The sequence below is a fragment of the Struthio camelus genome, chromosome Z, assembly GCF_040807025.1.
Source record: "Struthio camelus isolate bStrCam1 chromosome Z, bStrCam1.hap1, whole genome shotgun sequence".
NCBI classification, from domain to species: Eukaryota; Metazoa; Chordata; class Aves; order Struthioniformes; family Struthionidae; genus Struthio; species Struthio camelus.
The window spans coordinates 8,150,078-8,158,573 of record NC_090982.1 but is presented as its reverse complement, the minus strand read 5'-3'; the positions used below and the strand labels follow the sequence as shown (position 1 = coordinate 8,158,573).

Below are 8,496 nucleotides of genomic sequence, written 5' to 3'. Positions count from 1 at the left end.
CAAGCTTTGGGCAACGCCAGGCACAAGGGCACGTCCACCTCAAAGCTGAAAAGAAGCCACTGTGGAAGCCTGCTGCTGCCAGAAAGCCAACAGACCAGACTCCAACAGGAACACGGGGTCTGTCAGCACCGTTCACCACCGCAGGCAGAGTTTCCTGGAAGCAAGCGCTCCCAGGAAAGGAGTTAAAATCATCCGGGGAAGCCAGCAGACGTGCCAAGGGAAAGCAGCAGCTAGTCTTTGCGGTGCACTTGCTTTCCCTTTCCCTACAAAAGCAGGCCTGTTTCCTCTTGAGATCAAACAGACCTTTTGCACGCATGTGTGTGTGTGTTTCTGTGTTTGAGTTGAGGGGGGGAGTTGATACTCACATGGTGGAGATGCAGGTGCTGAAACAACTCCGGAGGAAGGCCATGGCCAGGTGGCAAGTTAGGTGGAAGATGATGCCTGGGAAAAGAGGAAAGTGAGGTCTGGCTGCCGAGGTCCCTTGTGTAGCATCCCCGCGCGTTTCAGCTCCCCACGGGAGGGATGTATCGAGCCCCACACGCTCCCTTGCCATGCAGGGGCAGCGCTGTGGCCATGCCTCGGAGCAGGGCTGCAATGGGGGTCGGGCCGAGGCCGAGGAGCCCCCTCCAGGCACTGCCGCCACAGCTTGGCTGGGCAAGTTTCAGTAGCATGTCCCACAGGTACCACAGTCGCCCACAACGACATGGAACTCATGGAGAACTGCATCGTTGTGGTGTGATTGCTCTAAAAACCTCCCTCTGACCCCGGTTTTGTAGTTCTGGCATGGGCATAAGGCCCGGGTGAGCTGGGCCACGTTGCCGCAGATGTGGAGCCTCTGCGCGGGATGAAGCACCAGCAGAGCTGAGGCAAGGTCGAGGGATGGGCTCGTCCTGAGGGGCTCCGCGGTGCGGTGCTTACCACCCCTGACCCCGGCGTGGTTGCTGTTGCACGAAGGCGCCTCGCCAAATAGGCTAAGGACGGCCCCGGCCACCTGGGCCCCCAGCACCCCCGGGGGGTCCTGCTCGGCGGAGGCTGCCTGTGACTCCAGGCAGTAATATCGCTGCTGGGGAGCCCGTCTCCTCCTCATCGCTGGCAGGAAACCAGTGTGCAGCTTACTGCCTCCCTTCCAGATGCACGCTTTTTGTTGGATTGGGGAAAAAAGACCCAAACCAACCCCAAAAGGTGCCGGCCTGCTGAGGACAAAGAGCCGTGCGGGCACGGCGAGCTCCCTCCAGCAGGCTGAGGGCGGCTGCGTCCCCGGGGGTTGATAAGGGGTGGGCGGCTGTGACCTCACCGCCGCCCGTGAGGTGGTGCGAGGAGTGCTGTGATGTCACACTGCAACACGCCAGCATTGGTGGCTTAATGTAGTTGTAAAACATACTGATAAGTGTTGCTTACACGGTATAAAGTATCGACTGTGTAGTGTTGAGGGTGTGCTAGCTTAGTGGAGTTACCACCTAGCACCCCTCTGTGCGCAGAAATGAGTGAACCAAACATCATGGCTCTGTGTGTTTTTTGGGCTCATTGCACACTGGGTGGAAGAACTGTTCCTTTGGGACAACACTGCTCCCCGCCAGACCCCCAGCGAGAGGGTCGCTAGGCTTGACCGGGCTGCGGCTCCCTCTGGAGAGTGCTGGCCGCAGGGAAGTGCATCAGGCTCCAGCGGGGAATCACAGAGTCACAGAATGGCCAAGGTTGGAAGGGACCTCTGGAGATCATCTAGTCCAATCCCCTTGCTCAAGCAGGGTCACCTAGAACACATAGCCCAGGATCACATCCAGACGGGTTTTGAATATCTCCAGCAAAGGAGACTGCACTGCCTCTCTGGGCAACCTGTGCCACTGCTCTCTCACCCTCACAGTCAACAAGTTTTCCCTCAGGTTCAGACGGAACTTGCTGCGTTTCAGTCCGTGCCCATTGCCTCTTGTCCTGTCGCTGGGCACCACGGACAAGAGTCTGGCCCCATCCTCTGGACACCCTCCCTTCAGATACTTGGACACACTGATCAGACCACCTCTCAGTCTTCCCTTCTCCAGCATAAACAGGCCCAGCTCTCTCAGCCTTGCTTCTCGGGAGAGATGCTCCAGTCCCCTAACCATCTTTGTAGCCCTCTGCTGGACTCCCTTGGCCACCAGGGCACATTGCTGGCTCCTGCTTAACTTGTCGTCCAGCAGGACTCCCAGGTCCTTCTCTGCAGAGCTGCTTTCCAGCAGGCCAGCCCCCAGCCTGTACTGCTGCATGGGGTTCTTCCCCAGGTGCCCTAGGTGCAGGGCTCTGCACCTGCCTTTGTTGACCTTCAGGGGGTTCCTCTCCGCCCAGGTCTCCAGCCTGTCCAGGTCCCTCTGAATGGCAGCCCAGCCTTCTGGTGTGCCAGCCACTTCCCCCAGTTTCGTATCATCAGCAGACTGGCTGAGTAAGGGTGCACTCAGTCTCCTCCCTTCAGGTCATTGATGAATAAGCTGAACAAGACTGGAGGCAGGACTGACCCCTGGGGGACACCGCTAGCTACAGGCCTCCAGCTAAACTCTGTGCCACTGACCACAACCCTCTGAGCTCGGCCATCTAGCCAGTTCTCAATCCACCTCACTGTCCACTCATCCAACCCACACTTCCTGAGCTTACCTGGGAGGATGGGCTGGGAGACAGTGTCCAAAGCCTTGCTGAAGGCTTAGTGAGGACATGGAGGAACATGCTTAATGGGGACCTCCAGGAGGAGCTGTTCTATCAGCTTTCCCAGGATGGAGGTGAGGCTGAGAGGCCTGGAGTTTCCTGGCTCCTCGTTCTCAGCCTTTCGGAAGACTGGGGTGACATTGGCTTTCTGCCAGTCCTCAGGCACCTCTCCTGTTCTCCAGGACCTTTCCAAGAGGATGGAGAGTGGCCTAGCGATAACATCTGCCAGCTCCCTCAGCACTCATGGGTGCATCCCATCAGGGCCCATGGATTTGTGGATGTTAGGTTTGCCCAAACGATCTCCAACCTGATCCTCCTCAACCGACCAAGGGAGAGTCTTCCTTTCTCCAGCCTTCCTCTCTTGTCCCCAGGGTGTGGAATTCCTGGGGGCTGGCCTTAGCAGGAAATAGTGAAGCAAAGGCAGCATTCAATAACTCTGCCTTCTCTGTATCCTTCGTCACCGGGGCACCTGCCCCATTCAGCAGCGGACCCACATTTTCCCTAGTCTTCCTTTTGCTCTGGATGTATCTGAAGAAGCCCTTCTTGTTGTCCTTGACATCGCTTGGCAGACTTAATTCCAAAGGAGCCTTCTCCAAGCTGAACTAGCCCAGCTCAGCAGCCCTGTACTCTGGCCCTGAGCCATCTCGGTGATCCTGTGCTTTAATTCCAGCTGGGCCTTAGCCTTCCTTGTCGCATCCCTGCAGACTCTATCAGTGTTCCTATAGTCCTCCCAAGTGGCCTGTCCCCTTCTCCGCATTCTGTGTACTTCCTTCTTCTGTTGGAGTTTTATCAGGAGTTCCTTGCTCATCCATGTAGGTCTCCTGTAGGTGTCATGAGGACTTCTTACTCATAGGGATGCACCCATCTTGAGCCTGGAGGAAGTGATGGTTGGATATTAATCAGCTCTCCTGGACCCTCCTTCCTATTAGGGGCCTTAACCCGTGAGATTCCTCCAGGTAGGTCCCTGAAGAGGCCAAAGTTAGCTCTCCTGAAGCCCAGGCTTATGATCTTACTTATTGCCCTGCTTCCTCCTCGCAGGATCCTGAACTCTACCATCTGAACTCTACCATGGTGGCTGCAGCCAAGGCTGCCCCCAACCTTCACTTCTCCTACCAGACCTTCCTTGTTTGTTAGGACAAGGTCTAGCATTGCACGCCTCTCCTCGTTGGCTTCTCCACCACCTGTGTCCAAAAGTTATCCTCAGTGCTCTGGAGGAACCTTCTCGACTGTTTGTGCCTTGCTGGGCTCTCTTCCCAGCAGATGTCGGGGTGGTTGAAGTCCTCCATGAGAAGCAGGGCCTGTGATCGTGAGGCTACTTCCAGCTGTCGGTAGAAGGCCTCATCGACGACTTCCTCCTGGTCAGGTGGCCTGTAGTAGACCCCCACAACAGTGTCACCCATGTTACCCTGCCCTTTAATCCTTACCCATAGGCTCTCAACTTGCTCTTCATCCACCCCGAGGCAGAGCTCCCTACATTCTAGTTGCTCCCTCACATAAAGAGCAACTCCACCACCTCGCCTTCCTGGCCTGTCTTTCCTAAAAAGCACATAGCCAACCATGACAGCATCCCAGTCATGTGAACTATCCCACCATGTCTCTGGAACTGCAGTGAGATCATGGCCCTGCGACCGCACACAGATCTCTAACTCTTCCTGTTTATTCCCCATGCTGCGTGCATTGGTATACAGGCATTTCAGAGAGCCAGTATACCTGCAAGCCTGCCAGGAGAGGTGCAAGAGGATCCTCCATAGCCATGTTGCATGCTGTCTCCCCTGGCTGTATGCACCCGCTGGAGGCATCCTGACTTGAGCGGTGTTTTACTGACTCTCCTGCCACTATACCACTCCCCTTCCCCCATCTTGCCTAGTTTAAAGCCCTCCTTACCAGGCTGGCCAATCTGTTGGCAAAGACACGCGTGCCCCGCTTGGTAAGGTGGATCCCATCGCTCCCCATCAGCTGCTGATCTTCAAACAGGGTCCCATGGTCATAGAAACCAAAGCCCTGTTGCCAACACCAGCGGCGCAGCCAGCTGTTAACTTGGAAAACTCGTCTACTCCTCCTCCCATCCTTTCCCCTCACAGGCAAGATTGAGGAGAAAACAACTTGGGCTCCCAGACCCTTCACCACCATTCCCAGAGCTCTGAAGTCCTGTTGGATGGTTTCCAGTTTGCCTTTTGTGTCGTTAGCACCCACATGGAAGAGCAGCAGAGGGTAGTAGTCCGATGCGTGGACAAGCCTTGGCAGTCTTTCCAGGACATCTCTTATTCGAGCCCCTGGCAGGCAGCAAACCTCTCTGGACAAGAGGTCAGGTCGGCAGATAGGGGCCTCTGTCCCCTGCAGCAGGCAGTCACCCACAACAATCACTCGCCGCTTCTTCCGGGGGTTCCTGCACAGCACAGGGTCTGCCAGGCCAGTTGCCTCCCTTGGAGCCATGCCCGGCCTCTCCTCAGCTTGGAGGGCGCTCAAGGGTAAGTCTTGAGGAGGAGCAAGAGCCTTTCTCCTTCTACGAGAGGTCACCAGCTTCCAGCCCTCTTCAACAGTGTTATGATGCACCTTTACACTCGCTGCTGAGCCCTCTGACAACTCCACTGCAGTGCGGGCAGGGGACTCCTGGAGCTGAACAGTCTCCGAGAACGCCCTGTCAATCTCCCGCTCATCCTCTCGGATGCTACGCAGCCTACTAACCTCCTCCTGTAACTCCTTTATCTGGTGACGCAACTGGTCAACCACAGCACACCTCATGCAGGAGCGCTGCCTGTCAGCCCAGGCCCCACAGAGAGGCCCCAGGCACTCCCTGCAGCCTGACACCTGCAGAGCTGCATCTGCTGTCCGAGCGTCTGTCTGGGTTGAAGCCTCAGACACAGCTGATGCAGCACCTCCAGCAGCCACTGGGGAACGTGCTCTGCGGCGTGTCAAGTTAAGTCAAGGTCCCCTGCAGGAGTCCTTGCCCAGCTCTCCCTTCCTGCTAGCAGCAAGCACCGTCTAGTTCCTCGGGGGTCCCCAGAAAGTCTCCACAACTTCCAACAAGGCCCACAAAAGGCCCAGGCAGAGCCCAGACACTGCTGCGCAAACTGCTGCGTCTGTTCGCTGCCTCTGTTGGCTGCGCTCTCTCCCCAGAGCGGCCAGGTCTCTCTGGGTCAGTGGTGTGGTGGTCCTTAGCCCCAAACTGTGCCAGGCTCCCGCTGCTTCCTGCAGTGAGATGCGGGGGAGCCTCCAGTGCCAAGGGACTAAGGAGAAAGAAAGGCCACAGGGGCGCTGTCTGCTTTTGCTTTATTAGGAAAATATCTGGAGAGTGGAGAGAAAGAGGAAAGGCCGAGGAACAGCTCAGGCAGCGTGTGAAAGCCAGAAAGTGGCAGGTTTGGGGAGCAGCGAGGAAAAGACATCCATCTACAGCAAACAGAAGAGCCACGTCTTGTTGCGGTTTTTCTTTTTTTAACGAACCAAAGCTTTCGTTGTGTCTTCTAGCTAACAGCATTAGTTCTGCGTTGCCATCTTTCCATGCACCTGCACTCGATAAATGCAAGTGTATTCGGGGTTTCCCCAGTTGCTCCGTACCAGAATTTGTATATACTGAAAGGCTTTGAGAAGCTCGTTCTGCAAAGAAGACAAGAGGAAAAGAAACAGCCTTGCTGGGGTATAAAGAACAACAGGAAGAATGAGCCGATGCCCCTGTGCCAGCCCTGCTCCTGCTAAGGAAGACATGCCGTCCGTCCCAAAGGAGGGCAGCTTCCCTCTCTCTCCCCCCTTCTTTCATTGGGGTTGCAAAGGACTCGCCTGCAACCTGGAAGCAAGTCCTGCGCCTCAGGAAGGGAGTGAGAGCAGCTGTGGAAACCTGAGGCTCCGGGGGGCTGCCCGCCGGCTTTCGCCACTAGACGCCCACCTTTCTGGTCAGCGCACAGGCTTCCTGTGGGTGCAGTGGCCACGGGCGCAGCCGGCTCTGCCGCAAGCGGCGGGCACAGCCTGGCCGCTCTGGGGACCCGTGTGCTTGCAGGCCAGGCCTTGCCCTCCCTCTGCTTTGGCTGCCACAGCCAGATGCTGCTCAGCCCTCTAAGCCCCTCGTGTCTCCCTCGGCCGTGCCTCTGGGCCCTCTGCCCCCGCAGGCAGCCCCTGTGAACGCTCCTTCTGCCACGGACTTGCCGACACACCCGCCTTCCTCCCTGGCGTTGCCCGCGCCCGCCTACGGTACCTTCAGCCGGAAGCTCTGAATGGCCTCTCTTTCAACGTCATACGTGAAGGAGCCCAGCAGAGTGTCTCCTCCTTCCTCGTCCAGGCCCTCCAAGACAAAGCACAAGGGCAGCGGGTCAGGCCCGACCCGAGGACGGGGAGACGCACGCACCGCTTCAGGACCGGTGAGCGCCCGCCCTCGCCCGCACCTCTAGCAGGAGCCTGGCACAGGTTCTGGCTGCGGCTCACTCTCCTCCTTGAGTTTTCCTCTGGTGCCCTCCCTCTGATGCTTGCCCAAAAAGCACCAAAGGAGGCTTAGGAGGCACAGACCCACCACACCACCTGCAGTGGCCCCTCAGGGCACTGCAGAGCTCAGCAGAGACCAGCACACGGATTTCAGCACACGTGCAATGACAAGCGAGCGCCTGCCCTCGCTTTTCCCCCGAGCCAGGTCCCAGCCAGCTGTGCCCCACCGAGACTTACAGAGACAGCGATCTCTTTGGGGGAGCTGCTGATGCTGGCAGGTGGAGAAACTGCCTGGGAGATATGCTGCACCGTGATCGCAGTGGGCCGGATTCGGGCAGGCAGCTTAATGACTACCTGCCCCTGAGACCCTCGGAAACACCAGCACCGTCCAGGAGTAACGTCCGGCTGAAACCAGAAGGCAACAGCAGCGCAAGGTGAGGCAGCGACAGGGGCACCACCACTACTCATGTGACCAGAAGCACAGCTTGTCTAGGTGCTGTATTTCTGCTCCCAAAGGATTAACGCGGGAGGCAAAGGAGAGAGGTGTGGGGCCTTGTTCCCTGCCTGCTAAAGGGGACTCTCAAAATCACGGAGCAAAGGAGGATATGTGGGGTCGGAAACAGCTGCTTCCCCACACGGGACTCAGGGCCCTGGAGAAACATCTGCAAAGGGACTGCCAGAGACGAGGAGGGCAAGTGGGCTTCCCGGGAGAGACTTCCTTCCCCCGGCTGTGACCAGGGATTGTGCGCACAATGCGGCCACTCCGTTCAGCTCCGTTGAGTCCCGCTCTGGAGGGGAAGCGCTGCTTTGTAGCAAGCCAGCCCTTCAGGGGTGAGGAGCCGGAACCAATGCCGGCGACTTGAGCGATGCTGTTGCCCAGAGGGCACATCCCCCGGGCTTGTTCCCCAGCTGCACAGGCAGCAACTAAACCAGCACCGAGGACATGCGCTACAATACCTGCAGAATCGTCTCGGGGGGGTTTGTAGGACACAGGAACCAAATAGCCCGGCAGAGCCAATTGTCTTCCCCCGCGTAGTTGCGGGATGTTCTTGGCAGGTCGATCGTGGCACCTGAAAGGGAGGCAGAGCTGAGGCCTTGCAGGGCAGACAGCAAAGGGCAATCGAGCCATTCACTTTTGGTGCAGAGGAAAACCCTTTTGGTGCAGAGCAAGAGAGCTCTCGGTCAGCACAGGAAGCGCCTAGGGCGGTGCCAGAGGCAGCAGCAAAGAGCCTGAAGGCGGGACGCGGGGGGAGTCTGAGAGAGCCCCTCGGCCACAGCCTTTGCTCCTCGACCCCCAGACGTCGTTCCATCTGCCTCTGCGATGCTGAGCAGAGTCTGCAGCGCTGCCTCCTTTTGGAAGTGCTATGCCCAAGCACAGCAGCAGCAGACTTGGCTTCCTGTGTCCGTACCGGAGGT

General features: G+C 57.7%; 1 long non-coding RNA gene across 1 annotated transcript; it reads right to left on the bottom strand.

Annotated features, from left to right (window-relative positions):
• Positions 1-6,026: 6,026 nt before the first annotated feature.
• Positions 6,027-7,464, bottom strand: LOC138064424 (uncharacterized). The gene is made up of 3 exons (XR_011137673.1): positions 7,318-7,464; positions 6,857-6,943; positions 6,027-6,264 (listed from the first exon to the last, which is right to left on the bottom strand). It is a non-coding gene; the product is annotated as an uncharacterized lncRNA (long non-coding RNA).
• Between the last annotated feature and the right edge of the window lie 1,032 nt (positions 7,465-8,496).